Below are 13,752 nucleotides of genomic sequence, written 5' to 3'. Positions count from 1 at the left end.
CGGTCGCGAAGTCTACAATGTGCAGCCCGTGCGCCGCCGACTACTACTCACGGCCGCGCGCCGCTGCAAACTTTTCGTGGCGTGGAAAACGATCGCGATGCCGGCGATGTGTGATACGTCCACCTCTGCATACTTCCCGTGGCACATACAGTATGACTGGAGATAACGACATGCGGGCCGCACGGCGCCGCAAACTGCTCGTGGATCATGATCGTGGAGCCAGCGATGTCCGGTCTGTGCGCACCCGCCGTGTATGCCGGCGCCAGCTACGGTGGTTGCGACATCTGCGGTTTCTCGGCCGCGCACCGTTAAAAACGTTTTGCCGGCGTGAGCCCGATAGAAAATCGCAATTTCGGCTAGGTGGGGACCACACATGCGTGCAAACTGCTCATGATGCGTACATACAGCGCGGCTGACGATTGCAGAGTCAACAATGTGCAGGCAGTGCGAAGTGCTTAAGGTTGCAGTCGCAGTTCGCGTCTTCGTATCATCCGTTGTGGCGGGGGAGAGTGTTCGGACCATTTGAAATTCTGAACATTGTACACAATGCACTCTGGCCGGGGAATTTCGCGAATTCATATCAGCTGGATTCGTATCACAAAGATTTTACTGTATAACCAATTTTTACCAAAAGTGTCTGCTTTAAAGGGAGAAAAATGTACCATATTTACTCTCATAATTCTCGCACTTTTTTTTGCCGAAAATTGATGCTAAGTTGGGGGTGCGATACTTATGCGGGGAAAATTTCGAGCAAATGGTTTGGAGTGCTAAAAGCAAATTTAAATAGGTGCGAAGTTCAGCTATTGTAAATATAACCTTAACATTACTTTCAAGCAGAACTTACCCTTGTTATAAAAGTACAGGGTCGCCAAAAGGTCAAATTGCTAAAGCAATTTATTTACCACACGCAGCCTCATCCCCCCCGTGTTACGTAGTATAATGCTTACAGCAGATCATACAGTTCCACTCTCGATCAGAGACTTGATCCCAGTCCGTGTCGACACTGCAATAGCTGTCTCCAGTAGCGCACTATGCAGAACTCGTTGACACCGAAGTGCCTGCTTGCAGCACGGTTGCTATGCAGTAGCCCATACTCAAAAGCTTTCAGCTTAAAAGATGCGGCACCAAAAACACGGTAGACGGTGGAACAAACCAATTAACACGGATGGAACGAAGGAACAGTGACGAGACGCGGAGACACCTCACAAAATGGTGACTATGAGCATCATGGAGGTAAAAAAAAAAAGGCGAGCATAACCGATGATGATATACCGAGCACGCTATCGCCGCCTGGTAGCGCGTGCACACGAGGCCAGCTGGGTTCAGTAGCGCTCCAAAGATGGCGCTTGTTACTACTAGCAGACAACTCTCGCGGTGGTAACATTAGTGGTGCGGTGATTATGCGAGGAAAAAAAAATTCCCATTTTTGACGTCCAATGTTGTGGGTGCGAGCATTATGCGAGTAAATACGGTAGTCTCCTATGGAAGATGAATTGGGACATTTTCACTTTATTATATCCGTGTGTTTACTGTGTCCGTGTTTATTGTAGCTGGGTTCTTCTATATTTGAGAAAACCAAATTTGGCAAAATTAGGTTTTAGGCAAAATCAGCAAAGTGCAGTGATTCCTGAGTGATAGGCCACAGGGGCTTTTTCTAGATAGCTGCTCAATTTTCTGTGGAAATTTCAGTGACCTCTCCTCTATTTAGAGCTCGTTCTTCGCTTTGCGGTTCACTGTAGCTACTTGCATGATATGCAAGAATGAACTGATGGAAAATTTCTTGATCTGTCAGTTTGGGCGCCATGCTGCCGCAGCCAAGTTGGGATTAGTAGCGACAAAGTCCTCAGACGTAACATTTGGAAACAGCAGCTGACGTGGTGACGCGGCCTGACACACTTCGGTGCACATCTTTAACCTTCTGCCGAGCATACAAGGTTATTGACAGCGGTCTAGGTGCAACAGCAAAGTCCGCAGCAACAGCTTTTTTATGCACCCGCTGCTGATTGTCCTATTTCGTTCAAGCGAAACTGCCTTGTGCTTTTGCGTGGCCATTTTGTGTGACAGGGTTGCCAGAAAGGGCAGTATGCACGCAGGATGGAGAAAGTGGTCGCAAGGGCACACGGCATGACGAGGTGGTGGCTTCATCACTTGCCGGTCACATGCAGCCGGTAATGCTAGTGATTGCTTTATTTCTTGTTAGGGGATGGCTGCCATCGCTCTCCTTTGATGTTGAGGCTGTCTGCTTTAACCAGTTGAGACTGACCTGCCTTCGACTGCAGGCTTTTGGAATTGGAACTCTGTTGCATATGGCTGCAACACTCTTCTTGAATGTCCCGAGTTGCAGCTCTAGAGCAGCATAGCTGAATGAGGTCTATCAAATCAGTCTGTCTATGATCAGATCTTTTTTTGTCCGAAAATGGGATGTACAGTTGAATCCCGCTATAACGAAATTCACGGTGCACGAAAAAAAATTCGTTCTCGCGGAACTTCGTTATCGCAAAAATTTGACGTGAAACGCAGAAAGAATTGCCCAAGCAGCAGCAAAGGCGTTTAATGCCAAAAATCTGTAAGCTTGATTTGCTTACGCTTCACGGCGAGCAACGCCGTCACACGATTTTCGCACTCGGTCAGCAAACCCATTGCAACATCGTCGTCTCGGACAGCAACGAAATTCCTGATGACATCAAAAGCGTCCATCACCTGTACGGCGGTTGCCGCAGCCGGCGCTTCCTGTACGTCGTCGTCTTCTTCATCGGAAGAGTCCTTATCATTCCGGGCAGCTTTTATGATCTGCTCATCACTCACATCTTCGTGAACAACAACACAAGCGTCAGCGCCGATGTATTCGTCGAGCTCGAGATTAGGCGGCACGGTTCCTATTTCTCCCAGCGTTTTCCAGGCGGCCGCGATCCCCGGAGCCGGTGACGCCTCTTCGTCGTCGTCTGTAACGCCTGGTGTTAGGCCAGCAGAGTGTACGGGTCGACCTTCGGCAAATCCGGCGTGCCTGAAACAGTTCACAATTACTGAGCGCCCCAGTGTGCTCCAGGCAGCAGACATAATCTGCAGTGGCACGTACAAGTCCACCTTCGTGTCTCGGCCGGTTTCAGTGTTAAAAAGCAGCCGCTGAATTAACCTCCCGCGGTAAGCGCGCTTCAGGCTAAGAATCACGCCCTGATCGAGAGGCTGTAAGACAGACGTGCAATTGGGAGGGAAAAACCTCAGCTCCGTGTTAGTGAGCTTGACTTCGTCGGAGTGATGCGCTGAACAATTGTCCAAAAGCAAGCAAACCTTACGGCCCTGCCGCTTCATGTCGCGGTCGAATGCCATCATCCACTCGGTGAAAATAGCGCGGGTCATCCATGACTTGTTGTTCGCCTTGTACTGCACAGGTAGGCTACGAGTTCCCTTAAAACAGCGCGGCTTGGCACTTTTGCCTATGACTAACGGCGGACGCTTGTCCGAGCCATCCATGTTTGTGCAAAGCAGCACTGTGATGCGTTTTTTGCTGTGTTTGCCGCCGTGACAGCGCTGCCCCTTGAAGTCGAGCGTCCTAGCCGGCAACATCTCGTAGAATAGCCCGGTCTCGTCGGCGTTGTAAATGTCTGCAGGCGCGAAGTTGCTTAAAATTCCGGCCATGTTACTCGCCTTCCAAGCAGCTGCTCCGTCCACGTCTGCTGACATTGACTCGCCGCACAACACTTTTCTAACGATGTTATGGCGGGCCTTGAAACGGTTTAGCCAGCCAATGCTGGCTTTAAAATCATCAATGCCAAGTAGACATGCATAGTTCAAGGCTTTCTGCTGGACGATGCTTCCGGACAGGGGGACGTTGCTGGCTCGTGCTTCCACAAACCACGCATGCACTGCTTTGTCGAACTCTTAATGGAGGGGCCGCGTCACCTTTTTGTGCTTCGAGGATGTGCCTGAAGCAAGTGCCATTCTCACGCTGTCCTTATTGCCTAGAATCGTTGACAGCGAACTTGCAGGAATTCCGAAGTCTTCAGCAATTGCCGCTTTCTTCCTTCCGCTTTCTGCTTGGGCGATTATTTGAGCTTTTTGCTCAAGGGAAAGAGTTTTGCGTTTTTTCACTTGCGTTGCCATCGTGTCCTGCGGATGAAAACTCGTTGTCGAAGAGAAAGGCAGCGAGTGAACAACGCGACCACCACGACACAAAGCCAAAATGGCGGAACTGCAATCACGTGATTTCATGCTTAATGTGGCTTTGGATTTGACTTGGACTTCTCGCCAATAAAACTAGTTTCGGTTTCGATTTTGAACGCGAAAATTTCGTTGAAGCGGAAACGCTCTGCAAAAATGGTTCGTTGTGCAGAGAAATTTAGGCCATTAATTCTTATAGGATACTCGCGGGGAATAAAAAATTATTCGTTGTCGCGGAAATTTCGTTGTGGCGGTATTCGTTATGGCGGGATTCAACTGTATTCAGATTTTGGTAGCTCTTCAGTGAACTTCACCCTATTTCCAGAGTCCTTGAAGAGTATGACGGCATATTGGGCCACACTGGGAACTTTGTTGTGTGCGAAGATAATGAAGTCACCAAGGTACAAAAGTACCTTAATGACTTGTCCCTATCGAGGGTCCTGTTCCTTTGTGCAAAGTGGATGTTGCGACAGGGGCTGCCCAACAGCTTGTTGTGTGCACATATTGAAAACAGGTCATGTAGTGGGTAAATAGATGCTGTCTTAATATTTAAAGGCGCTAAAAACACAGGACAAGCAGTGAAGACGACAGGACGAAGCACCACTTCCAACTGGTAAAAGATGGAAGTGGCACTTCGTTCTTTTGTCTTCACTGTGTGTTTCCCATGTTTTTCGCGCTTTTAAATATTAAGAATGTGCTCTAACCAACTCGCCCGGGAACAAGTTTTCTTAGGTCTGTCACCTGCATAAAGAAGGTGGTTAAGTTGGAGTGCACGTAGTAGTGTGCTGTAGCAGTGATGTGGTAGGCTTAAAAGAAAGGGGCTTGCTTAGAAATGCACATGCACTGCCTAATGTAACAATATTTTTGGTTTTATAAAGAACTCATGCTTTCAGAAGGAAGAGCCTTGGCAATTAGTATCCGACGGGCTGAGTCAGCTCTGCTGCATTGAAACATGGTTGATGACATTTAAAAAGCGGGTGCACATCATGAAAAAATATCGAGTACTTCTGTAAAGCAGCTCAGAAATGCTTGGTTGTCATCAGGAACCTTAGCGAATGGTCTGGTAGCATTTCACAGCCATGTGCCAGTGAGCTTGTTCTGTATAGCGAACGCAAAAATGGTAAGGCCACATGCTTGGTAAGGCCACACTGTTCAAATATGAATGCAACCAAATGCGCAGCATTAACCCCTAAGCAAGCATTGACTGAAGCTTAGAACAAAAAATTCAAAGGTTTAACACAGCTAAACCTAATATAATGTGCGGAAATACTAGCTTGGCGTAATTTACGTTCATAGACAGTAGGTGACCCCCTGTCCTTGTGTGTTTGCACTTTGTTTTCATCAACAGTAGGTGACGTCACTCATTGGCTGTTGTTCACAGCCTTTTAAATTGCAGACACACTCAAGATGGTCAACCTTCAAAGGTATGACACAGCAGTGTTAACGGCTCCTATTTTAGGCTCCCCTTGCAGTCTTTTTTTGAGTACATTCACTTTGCTGCTAATTCTTTAATTTGTGCCTTCGTTGTCCAACACGTACTGATTAGCATGCAGTAGTCAGCTACATGACGATCCGAAAGGCCACCCACCATAGATAAAAAAGAAACTGCCTTAACCAAGCCGTATGAATGTGCCTGCGGGACCTAGTGGCAGTGTGTCCAACTCCGGATCCAAGGGTTTGGAAGGCTTCGTTCCGATGCCACACTCCCACCTCGATGATAAAGCTCAAGTTGGCAGTGCCCAAAGTTCCAAGATTGAGGCTTCACTGATACTCCCCTGTTTTTTCTCTTGATTGCTATTTAACATTATTATCGTTATTTTCCGATATACCGCATGGAGTGCTTTCATACTAGAAAATGAAGATAGGCAAAGAAAGGAGCACTTATAGTATGAACTAAATGGTAGTTGATGTGAAGCGCTTCTGGGTGGGTGCAGTATAACCTGAATGCAGTTCCTTTGTCATGATCGTGACGTAGTTCACATGTCTTTGCTGTTGAAGGATCTTGTACTTGGGGATTTTTTTTTTATTTAGTACCTTGCGTTGTCACTGATCATGATGATGCTTGTAGGCTGCAATGTTGAGATCAGCTTCATTGCCGATACTGCTGTTTGTCTTCGCACAAGTGCTGTCACCTCCTGCCCAACATTGTTACAGGCCACAAAGGTCAGGATGATGTCCCATGTCCTATGTGTGGCATTGTTTTAGACATGAGCATGTCCACAGGGACATTGTGCAAGCAGTCTTGGATGCTCTAGATCTGCACACTGCAGCACAGAATGGCTGGCCTTTCTGGAGAGCTGCCCCTGTCAGAGTAGTTAAAAATTACAGCATATTTATTGTTCGCTTCTGTCTTTGGTGTGCGTCTCGTGTTTGGAATTGAGCCGCAGAAGTGAAAAAGGTAAAGCTTGTGTAGACTGGGCAGCACACAGGGGAGGGAAAGGCTAAAGGAGTAGAGACACCAGAATTTTGGACACACTTTTTTTTTGGAATAGTGCACAGGACAATAGTTTTCATTAATCACCCCATACAATTCACTTACAGGAGCTAAACATTTTATAATTGAATTTTTCTCATGCTGTTCTGGTTTTGACTTCAGCTGCTGAACAACGGTGGTGACATCGTGGACGCATTTTGGTTGTGTGAGTCATGAGACACTGCAATATAATCGTTCCTTGTTAATTTCTGCAATTTAACTTTTGGGCAGGCTTGCATAAAGAAATGGTGCAAAATACCAAAGCAGCATCCTACTGCAGTTGTACACCTCACATGACTTAAGGTGGGATGTGGGTCTTAGAATAGTAAAATATGGACAAAAAATTGATTGTGAGAAAAATGCATTTTCAGAATGTCTGTACCTTCAAGCACCTGTCTTAAAAATTTCAATGCTGAATTCTGTCGGGAAATACAATAAAACTGACTTCTAAAATGCCATGGGAGCTGCGAAATGGCCCAGAAGGAGCAAAATTTGTTCAAAATTTCCACACACTCCGTGGTCAAAGCAGCCGGCCAATTGCCGCTACCTTGGGCTTGTTTTGAAGCTTGTGTGCATTATTTCGCATGTCAAAATGGCATCACTCAAGCAGAACGACTGCCATCGCAGGTTTTCTGAAAGCTGTTTTTAGCCGCTGATTGGCCGGTTTGCATGCTTGCCAGGCGAGCTACGCGTCCCGCGCTTCCAATTAGGCACTACACCTGGCATCATTTTTTTTTGTTTAGTTCGCCACCATGGCAGCCGCTGTGAACGTTTCTTGCCTGCTATTGCGATCGTATCAATCGCTCGCAGTCGACACTGATCTTTTGGATGTATGCATGTCAAGAGCATACAGTAAAATCTCGATGATACGAATTCCAAGGGAGCACGCAAAATATTTGTATCATCCCGAATTCGTATGATCCAAAACAAGTCAACTTCCACATGGGAATGAATTGAAAATGAACCAAACTTTATTATGGCGAACTACTTGCGGCCGAAAAAGTCCGTAATGCTTGTCTGCACTTTTTTGCTGTTGATGTCGTGGACAAGCTCCACCTGAAGGGCAAAAAACCGTGCCGCGGTTACGTCGCTCACGCTGCCGGCACTTATGGTGTGGCGCAGAACGTCCAAAGCGTGAAGAGTATCTGCCGTTGACGGCGGCTGATCACACTCGTCGTCAGCGTCACCATCGGTCAGGCTCATTTTCGCTATCATTCGCTTCGTTGACCAAGTATTCAATAGACCTCAGCCCATAGGTCGCGACATTGTCGTCTGCGGTAACGAAGTCCCGAGCCGAAGCTTCAGTTTCCAGATTGTCCCAGCCATCAATCGTGAGGTCTTCATCTGGCTCTCCTACCGAAGCCGCATCAAGTCCGATGGCAAATCCGCACTTTCTAAAACAGTTCGAGATTGTGTCTGAAGTTACACTATCCCACAACATGGCTAGAAAGTGCAAAGCATCTAAGAGACTGATCCGCAAGTTTGCTTCTTTACGATCAATTTTCGCCAGCAGACGCCTCACCAGAAGTCCTTTAAAATGATGTTTCACATTTCTAATTATCCGAGTGTCCAATGACTGAAGATGGCTGGTACTGAACCTGACTTTCATGTTATTGAATGTCATTTCCTTTGGGTGGGCAGAGCACTGGTCCACGAAAAGCAAAATTTTCCGGTTTCTTGACGCCATTTTCCGATCAAGTCTTGTCAAGAACTCATGGAAAAAACCTCCAGTCATCCACTCTTTTTGGTTACCTTTGCAACAGACAGGCAAACGCTCCGCCTATCGGAAACATCTCGGTTTCTTCGACTTACCGATGACGGTAAGCTTGAGTTTCTCGGATTCATCAGAGTTGCAGCAAAAGAGTACTGTTACACTCTCCTTGCTTTTCTGGCCGCCCTGGCATGCCTGGCCTTTTACGCACAAACTTCTTTCCGGTTGAAGGTTGGAAAAGAGGCCCGCGTCGTCGGCATTAAATATGTCGCGTGGCGCGTACTCCGAAATCGGCGCTGGCAGCGTGTTCAGCCACTCATCTACAGCTGACTGGTCCACTTTCTTGCCTTCACCTGAGACGACCCGGTAGACAAGTTCGTGTCGCTCCTTAAACCGGTGCAGCCATCCCCCAGATGCTTGGAAATTTTCAATTCCAAGTGAAAGCGCGACAGTGTCGGCTTTTTCACGTAGCACCTTGCCGTCCACGTTGACGCCGGCCGCTGTCACTTCGCGGAACCAAGTAGCAGAACCTCTTCCAGCTTGACATGGGTCGCTGTTTTCGCCTGCTTCACGTTCGCACCGAAGTGCTGCACATTCTTCAAGATGACATCTCGCTGCCCAACAATGGTGCAGAGCGTCGACGATGCCAACCCTAGCTCTTTTGCTAAGTCGACACGCTTCTTCTTAGGGTTTTTGTCAACCCTCTTCAGCACTTCAAGCTTTTCCTTAAAAGAAAGTGCTTTACGCTTCCGCGACAATTCGGTAGCAGCGAACGCTTGCGTCTTTCTAACGTTTGGGCACTTCACGTCACGGCGAACGACAGAAAGAAGCGGCGAACGAAGAACTACATACTGCAGCGGCAGCCAGCGTCACAAGCCTCGTGGGAACAGCCGGCGAGATAACTTTTCGATAGACCAATGAGCTGCCAGCGAATCAGTGACGTACACGACTGGGCACGTGCCTCGCCTTGGCCGTCCTTGTCTAGTGCTCGTCGGTTTGCTACGAAAGGGAGGGGGGGTGGGTGCCTAGTGGGGTGAGGGGGGTTGGAGAGGAGAGGCAGCAGCCGTGGTGGGTACCCTCTTCCCCTGTGAGCTCTTGCGCTGAGCTGCTCGGTGGCTTTGTGCGTTTGTAGAATGTTCGTTTGTATCATTCGCGGCGGGGGTTGGAGAGGAGTTAGCGGCGGCCGCATCGGTTATGTTACCCTCTTGAGGCCAGCCACGCCGGCCCGCTCGCATGCACGACTGGTGTGCACGTTCGAATAAACCACAGCGGGTTCAGAAACTCTTCGCATCACCCCGAATCTTAACGTATTCTATACAGTGCAGTCCGTTCAGAGCATTCTTAAAATTCATATCATCCCGAAATTCGTACCAGCCATAATCGTATCATCGAGATTCTACTGTATAAAAAAAAGAAAGCGTCCGGGGAACTCGCAACCGAAGAATGAGGATGACTGCGTGCTTCCAGGGTCGCATGTTGTGTCCAATGCGGCGTGTTCTCAGCCTAGCTTCAGCACGTCTGGCGGCATAGAATCATCACCGAGCGCTTCCAGAGACATTCAAGACAGCATGGTTGTTGTACTGTTTAGTTGACACTGATCAACTCCATCAACGCAGACTTTCGCAGCTTTTTCATCACGTCACTTCCGACAAGTGAGCCTGACAGCACGCCATTGTCCGCGTCTCGGCCGTGACTTCTGTGGGCCATTTTTTTTTCCGAAGGGTGCGTGATAAGTGTGAAGAACAAGAAATTTCGCCCCTCGGTACGCAATGGATTGCAAATAGAAGCTTTTGCTCTAGCAAAGGACTGTGCGTGCGGTTCTGCGTCTGCTGCACAGCAAAGTTTCATTATTGTATTAGGTCAATTTATTAGGTCAATTTGAGAAATATATGCCACTGTGTTTTGGCCTTAATCCTTGTGCAAGTTTATTAATATGGTGATACCACATTACTGCACAATTTAAGTATTTCTTTACCTTGTAGGGAACTTGCAGGCATGTCAATGGATAAATGTAATTTCTCGTGCTGATTCTAGGAGTAGTAGTGTGCCCCGCCGGGGTGGCGCAGTGGTTACGGCGCTAGACTACTGTTCCCAAGGGTGCGGGATCGAATCCCGGCCTCGGCGGCCGCTTTTCGATGGAGGCAAAAAGCAAGGCGCCCGTGTGCTCTGCGATGTCAGTGCACTTTAAAGAACCCCAGGTGGTCGAAATTTCCGGAGTCCTCCACTATGGCGTCTTTCATAGCCTGAGTCCCTTTGGGACGTTAAACCCCACAAACCAAACCAAACCAAACCATCTAGGAGTAGTGCATGGCTTTATGACAAGCTTTTGCAATTTTGGGGGGATGGTATTGTAGCATATTATGTACAGACTTTCTCCTGAAGAGCAGGGCTACGCATTGATGTCATTCACATTGCTGTCAATGCATTCTTGAACAAGTTACAGTTATCTGAAACTTCCAATGTGTTTTTCTCATTTTGATGTTTTGGGGCACTGCACTCATCCTATGAGGCTTTTTTCTAAATTGTTTTTAAGTGGCATTGACAAATGAGTATCATTGTAATAGTACTAAAAAGATCTATGGGGTGATGCTATTTATATTGCACTAGTGCAATTGTGCTAATTGCAAATTAGCATGTAGTGAGAGATAATTAAACAATGTATATAGAAAGCTGGTCCATTTCCTTGCCTATAGACCGTTTTACTGAAAGCAAGCCGGAGAGAAGAAAAATATTCTCCAACCAGGTTCTTTGCGCCGGCCCACTGTTGCCAGTACTGAGTGAGCTGTGCATTTGCACGCTTTATGCATGGCAGAGCAGCCTTGCGCCTCAGTATTTTGTCGTTTAAAATACTTAAATATCCTTATTAGTGCCATTCTTGGCAGTAACGTCTGTGACAGCATTGCGTGATAGTGGACGGTACAAATATTCAAAGAAATTGAAGGCTGATTGCCGAGAGCGTATGCAGGAAGCATGCAACGACAATCCGATTGCGGCTTTTCGCTTCACCGCTTTCCAGTAGATCCTTGACTAAATCGACTATGAACGTTTTCTGCAAACCGGACAGACTTCGTACTGACGACGAACTCTCGAATGTGATACCCATTTCAGTCCCCCCCCTTGCCGTTAACACGTACTACGCTGAGCCGGCCGTGTCTCCTGCAAGCCGTGCCTCCTGCGTCAACGATTACGGTGTACCCCGTGTGCCAGCATCAATGCGGTAAAATTTGTTGTTTCTTTGAATAATAGGACGACTGCCAAAAATAAATAATACTTGAGCGTTGAGCCGTGCGGTGTTGTGGATAGGAGTGATAACTAACAATATGAGCAAGTTGCGGCTCACAGGCAGCTGCCGCCGCCACGGCGCAGCTCATTGTTTGCTTTCACGCTCACTACACTACGCTGAATCGTCATCGAAATTAAACATATCTATTTTTATTGCATATGACAACGGGATTGTATGACAGATCATTTACTCCAGCGCTGAGCAAATACAATGTGCCATCCGTTGTGCCTTAGATGCGAATCAGTTTAGGCCTTGCGACAACTAAGGAGTAGTTAGCGCACAGCGAGAGTGCCGTCGTCCGCCGCCACAGTGAGCGGCGCGCTTTGGTAAGCTCGCGGCATCCATTGCTGTGTATGGAACTTGTCGTTTATTTGAATGATGCAGCTGAGACCGCATGTTTTTTTGATGTTCAGTTCAACAACACGCCGCGGAAACTATGCTGCAAAGATGCTACGGGGCTGCGCTATTGTTGTGGATGTCGTGCGCACTCGGAGGTTGAGTAAGAACACCATCGGAGAGTATTCTAGGCACAGCTTGTTTTACGCGCGGTTCTTGAAGAGTAATTTAGCGTAAAAAGCAGAAGTTACCTGCTCGATCATACGCTCTTCGCACTCCAGCGCCGGCACACCAGAAGCTTGGTTCGCGATAGCAGCAGTTAGCTTCGGGATCGTGGTGAACGCTGCGCATGTATAACAGGCCTCAAATCCTTTAATGGGATACGAAAGCAGTGCAATGTTTGTTCGAAGGAAAATACAAGACATGAAATGGGCCGCACTTCACGGTAAATCAGTGCATCTCTCGTATACTAAATCCTGCATACGGAGCTTGCCAGACGGTTCATTCACTGTGCATTTGTGTTTGTATACAGTTACCATTAGAATTGTAAAATATGACTGAAAACAGAGCAATCGTCATAGTTAACTGTGACACATCATAATGAAAGTGGCGCCTACGGAAGCGGAACGCAGTCCTTCGAAGCCCCGTGGCCGCTACTGCTGGTGACAGTTAACAGCTTCCGTCATAAAACGGATGGTACGGTTTGCTGTCACGCTCAAACAAAACACAAAATAGTACCACGATGCTGGACAGCTTCCACGAGAGGCATGCAGTAGCCGTTGTACACTGCTGCTGCCATAGCACCAACGGCGCGCGCACAGCCCAATATGGCGTCAGGTGGAATCGATGCGGACTTTCCCTGTTTGGCTCCTACGGGGCGCCATCATAACATTAAGATGGCTGCGCCTAAAATGGTCTAAAGTTGCTTTCAAAGGAATAGCATCACCCCCAAAAACATGTCTTTGGTATTGAGTTTATGTACTTTTTGTGTTTGGTGAAGCGAAATTGTTAAAAAGCCCTTAAAGAAGTACCCTTTGATTTTTTTTTTAAACTCCAGTAGTCCCTGAACCAATGTAGCTACCAAAAATCTAAGTACAGATTTGAAATCAGCATGAGAAACTGATCAAGTCTAAGAAGTTTCATTCAGATTGAACCAATAATGAAGAAATTTATATTAAGACCCACTTCTTCCCTTAGGTTGTCTGTGAGGTCACAGCCATTGTGTAGCAGTTTGAACTGAAACCGAAGGTGCATGGGAAAAAGATGATAAACTATTTACAGATATGGCTATTCATCCTAAGGGGAGACACCCCTCTTAGAACATTTATTCTTATTTATGGACCGATTTGGATTAAACTTGTATCATTTATGTATTTTGACATGCTGATTTTAAATATATAATTGTTTCTTTTGCAGAGTGCATAGTTTTAAAAATTTTGCCTAATTAATGTTCTTCATTTGGAGGTGAGCTAATTACTAAAAACACAAGGGCATAATGAAAATTAGCCTGCTTAAATTATCTAGAAATATCACTGAGTGCAGCTAACCAAGAATGGAGGTGCTAGAATCATTTGAACTTGTGTTACAGTGCATCAAACTTTTATATGGAAAAACTCGATTTGACACCCACTATAAATAATTAGTTTTGTAAATGTTGCCTCATCATAATGCATATATTTCAGTCTTACTGCACTCTTCAAGAAGGTATTTTTGCAGCAATGAAAAAATGATAATAGCACAAATAGTTCAAGAGATATCGCTCTTCCAAAACTGCAGCACCCTCAAAAATGC

General features: G+C 46.8%; 1 protein-coding gene across 2 annotated transcripts in view; it reads left to right on the top strand.

Annotated features, from left to right (window-relative positions):
• ash2 (Set1/Ash2 histone methyltransferase complex subunit ash2) overlaps positions 1–13,752 on the top strand; it is a 111,140-nt gene that overhangs the window by 91,478 nt on the left and 5,910 nt on the right. The window contains exon 14 of one of the 2 annotated variants that reach the window (XR_014708800.1): positions 11,451–11,559. The exons of the other annotated variant lie outside the window; for it this stretch is intronic. The gene's annotated coding sequence lies outside the window, so the exon portion shown is untranslated. The remainder of the gene's footprint in view (positions 1–11,450; positions 11,560–13,752) is intronic. 2 annotated transcript variants of the gene reach the window in all.

Source organism: Amblyomma maculatum, chromosome 7, assembly GCF_055883805.1.
Source record: "Amblyomma maculatum isolate TAMU_Amacu chromosome 7, ASM5588380v1, whole genome shotgun sequence".
NCBI lineage: Eukaryota > Metazoa > Arthropoda > Arachnida > Ixodida > Ixodidae > Amblyomma > Amblyomma maculatum.
This window is presented reverse-complemented; position numbering and strand designations above follow the sequence as displayed.